This window comes from Budorcas taxicolor, chromosome 7 (assembly GCF_023091745.1).
Source record: "Budorcas taxicolor isolate Tak-1 chromosome 7, Takin1.1, whole genome shotgun sequence".
Lineage (NCBI taxonomy): Eukaryota > Metazoa > Chordata > Mammalia > Artiodactyla > Bovidae > Budorcas > Budorcas taxicolor.
In genome coordinates this window covers 68108959-68113516 of record NC_068916.1, presented here as the reverse complement: position 1 = coordinate 68113516, position 4558 = coordinate 68108959, and the positions used below count along the sequence as shown (strand labels likewise).

The 4558-nt window shown below is 44.9% G+C and overlaps 1 pseudogene; it reads left to right on the top strand.

The window, feature by feature from the left end:
* Positions 1 to 1080: 1080 nt before the first annotated feature.
* On the top strand, positions 1081 to 3076 carry LOC128051059 (plexin-A1-like; annotated as a pseudogene).
* Positions 3077 to 4558: the final 1482 nt, after the last annotated feature.

Below are 4558 nucleotides of genomic sequence, written 5' to 3'. Positions count from 1 at the left end.
CCCAGGAATCGAACCCGGGTCCTCCGCATTGCAGGCAGACACTTTACCGTCAGAGTCACCAGGAAACAGTAAATTTTTGTTGCCTGTCTATTTTATGTATCAGTTGAACTATATCAGTTCAGTCGTGTCCGACTCTTTGTGACCCCATGAATCGCAGCACGCCAGGCCTCCCTGTCCATCACCAACTCCTGGAGTTCACTCAGATTCATGTCCATCGAGTCAGTGATGACATCCTGCCATCTCATCCTCTGTGCTCCCCTTCTCCTCCTGCCCCCAATCCCTCCCAGCATCACAGTCTTTTCCAATGAGTCATCTCTGCATGAGGTGGCCAAAGTACTGGAGTTTCAGCTTTAGCATCATTCCTTCCAAAGAACACCCGGGACCGATCTCCTTTATTATGGACTGGTTGGATCTCCTTGCAGTCCAAGGGACTCTCAAGAGTCTTCTTCAACACCACAGTTAAAAAGCATCAATTTTTCAGTGCTCAGCTTTCTTCGCAGTCCAACTCTCACATCCATACATGACCACTGGAAAAACCATAGCCTTGACTAGATGGACCTTTGTTGGCAAAGTAATATCTCTACTTTTCAATATGCTATCTATGGTGGTCATAACTTTCCTTCCAAGGAGTAAGCATCTTTTAATTTCATGGCTGCAATCACCATCTGCAGTGATTTTGGAACCCCCCAAAATAAAGTCTGACACTGTTTCCACTGTTCCCCCATCTATTTCCCATGAAGTGATGGGACCAGATGCCATGATCTTAGTTTTCTATATACTCCTACTTTATCTCCCACCTTCCTTTTTGGTAACCATAAGCTTGTTTCCTATAATGACTTCATTCATACTGAAAGTGGGGCTTGTTTTCCTAAACTTTCAAAGGTGGAGATTGTGGGTTTGCTTTATCTACTTAAAATGTTCCATTGCTTAGTATGGGATGCTTGATGAATATTTGGTGAAATAAATGCAAATTCCCTGGCAGTCCACTGGTTAGGACTCTGAGCTTTGATTGCAGAGGTTGTGGGTTTATATCCCTGGTTGGCGAACTAAGATCCCACAAGCTGAGTGTTGCGAACAACAATGAAAAACATTGGTGAAATACTGTTTGTTGAGGAAGAGGAACAGTGGAATAGGGGTAGGTGAACCTGGCTTTCACTTCTGCATTGGTCCCGAGTGACTTCTGTGGGTCCTCTCGTCTATTTCTTTCTGGTCCTCAGTTTATTCACATACATAACAATAGGTTTGGCCCCAGGTAGTTAAAGTCCCCTCTTGTATAAACAGTCTCAAAGTTCATATGACTTTTCAGGCCTAAAGTCTGACCCTAAATCAAGACCTATACTGAATCTTTTAAAAACAGCCTACCTCAATAGAATAAAATTGCTAGAATAAGACTGCCTAAGGTGGTGAAAGACCTGTACTTGGAAAAATACTGAAGATAATACGGATGGAAAATTATACCATGATCTTGGATTGGAAGAATTAATATTGTTAAGATGATTGTTAAAATAATTGATATTATTAAATATTAATTATAATATATGTTATTAATATAAAATTTATATTTTAAATTTATATAAATATGTATTCATATTTTATATTATATTATATAGATACAGTGTAGTATATAGTATATATCAAATTTTATATTAATAAATTATTATTGATGAAAATATTTTATTAATATTTAACAATAATTAATATTGTTAAAATTACCAAAGGCAATTTATTGATTCAATACAATCCCTACTAAAATACCTATAGTATCTTTCAAAGAACTAAGAATAATTTAAAAATGTATGTGGAAATACAAAAGACCCAAAAGGCCAAAACAATATTGAGAAAGAGAACAGAGGTGGAGAAATCCCATTCCCCAACTTCAGACTATATTACAAAAGCTACAGTAATCAAAACATTATGGTACTCGCTCAATAGACACACAGATCAATGGACGAGGATGGAGAATTCAGAATCATATACTTTCGGTCAATTAGTCCATGAGAAAAGAGGCAAGAATAGACAATGGAGAAAAGACAGTCTTCAAAAAACGGTGCTGGGAAAACTGGACAGCTTCAGGTAGAAGAATGATAGCTCAGCTGGTAAAGAATCCGCCTGCAATGTGGGAGATCTGGGTTCGATCCCTGGGTTGGGAAGATCCCCAGAGAAGGGAGAGGCTACCCACTGCAGTATTCTGGCCTGGAGAATTCCATGGACTGTATAATCTATGGGATTGCAAAGAGTCGGACACGACTGAGCGACTTTCATTCACTCACTCACTCAATATCACATACAAAAATAAAATGGGTTAAAGACATAAATAGACCAGAAACCATAGAACTGCCAGAGGAAAACATGGGCAGAGCACTCTTTGATATAAAAAGTAGCAGTGTTCCTGGTCAACAACCATGACCACGTGGAACAGCTGAGTGACGACTGGGGCAGCAAGACAGTGTTCGAGAACTTCCTGATGCGGCTTCTGGCCACCCAGGGCATGCTACAGAAGGTCATGGATGCCCTGTTCCAAACCATCTTCAGCATGCACTGGGGCTCAGCCCTGCTGCTGGCCATCAAGTACATGTTTGATTTCCTGGACGAGCAGGCCACTCGGCACCAGATACATGATGCAGATATGCATCACACCTGGAAGAAAAACCGCCTGCTCCTGTGCCCCTGGTTGAACATGATCAAGAACCGACAGGTCCTATTCAACATCTACAAGAGCAGCAGCACTGATGCCTGCCTGTCAGTGGTGGCCTAGGCCTTCATGGACTACTGGTCCATATCTGAGCACAAGCTGGGCAAGGACTTTTCCTCCCAGAAGCTGCTCTGCACCAAGGACATCCTTAGCTACTAGAGCTAGGTGGAGATTTACTATGCCTACATCACCAAGATGGCCTGCCATCAGCTTGGACCTGAGTCAATTCAATAGCATGAGTGTCTTGCATGAGATCTACTCTTACATCACCAAGTACAAGGGCGAGACCCCAACACAGCCCTGGAGAAGGATAAGCAGACCTGGTGGCAGCTGCTGTGGAGCAAACTAGAGCAAGTAGTAGACACTGTACCCCTGAGTAGCTGAGTCATTGGCGTATGACCATCTGACCAGGGGGACTTGAGTGAATTGGGGCTGGCTCTTATCTAGCAGCCAGAGCTGGGAGATCTGTAGAAGAGGCCTGGTCCCAACTGTGCCAGGTGCCCTGTGCTGGGGCCATGTGTCCAGTCCTGGTCCCCTTGGCGCTAACCCCGTTGGAGCCTGCCAGGGTCCCAGTTCTTAATTGGTGTGGATGAGATGATGCATGAAGCACCCTCCATGCCAAGAATTGCTTGCCATGTGGTTGGGGAACCCAGGTGTGACCAGGGGCCTTCTTGGGACAATAAGGTGACTGCTAAGGCCCTGGAGGTGAGGCTGGACCCTCTGGGAGGGAGAGAACAGGTTGCCAAGACCAGGACGAGGCCCAGTGGCTGGGAGGGTTCAGCTGTGCCTGGCTTCCTGGGCAGAGTCTGAGGACGGGGGCCGCACTGGTGGCCCAGGTTGGGAGACTGAATGCCCAGGGCTCAGTCATGATGAGCTAAAGTCTATCTGGGCCATCACCACCAACCTGCTATGTTTCAGCACCCCTATGCACACTGCTACACACCCACAACCACCATCCTCTTAATTCACCACATACTGTCCATGGCTGAGGTTGGAGTGACACATCGACCTCACCCAGAGAGAGGCCTGGGGCCCATCCTATGGAGGGGTTGCAGGATGGCTCCACCCAGGGCCCAAGTGACTTCTTGTCTGTCCTCAGGGCTGTGCCTTTGGGAGCTATTGGGGCCTGGGGCTTCTGGTCATCCTTGTAAGTTTATCTCATTTATTCTCCCTCACCACGCCCCACCATCCCCCAAACCCTGCCTCAGGCTGAGCTCTCAGCTGTAAAGGTCCCAGGAGTAGTCATGACCACCCTCTTCCCCACTCCCTGACCTGTCTCCAACATTTCAGAGGCTCAGTCTGGCTCCCCGACAGCATGCTGGCCCCTTGCAGCAAGGGAACATCCAGGGGCCATTGCTCATTTTTTAGGGTAACAGTGGACTCCTGCTTACTTTGCTCAGGCAGCTGGGAGTGTTGAGGTCTCAGGTCACACCCAATGGCCTGGTTGGCAGCAGGATGCAGTGACCAGAGGGTCTGGAGTTTGGGTCCTCCCATGTTGCAGTCAGCAAGGAAGAGAATACATGTTGAATTAGAAAACCTGTACATTAAAAAAAAAAAAAAGTAGCTATGTTTTCTTGCATCTGCTCCTTTTAAAGCAAGAGAAATAAAAACAAAAATAAATGGGAACTAATTAAACTTTAAAGCTTTGCACAACAAAGTAAACCATCACGAAACACAAAGGCAACATAATGAAAGGTAGAAATTATTTGCAAATGATATGACTAATAAAGGGCTAATATCTAAAATATATAAATAGTTCATACAACTCAACATCAGAAGAACAACCATGTTACAAGATCGACAGAAGATCTGAGTAGACATTTTTCCAAAGGGGTCATGCAGATGGCCAACAGGCACATGTTTGAC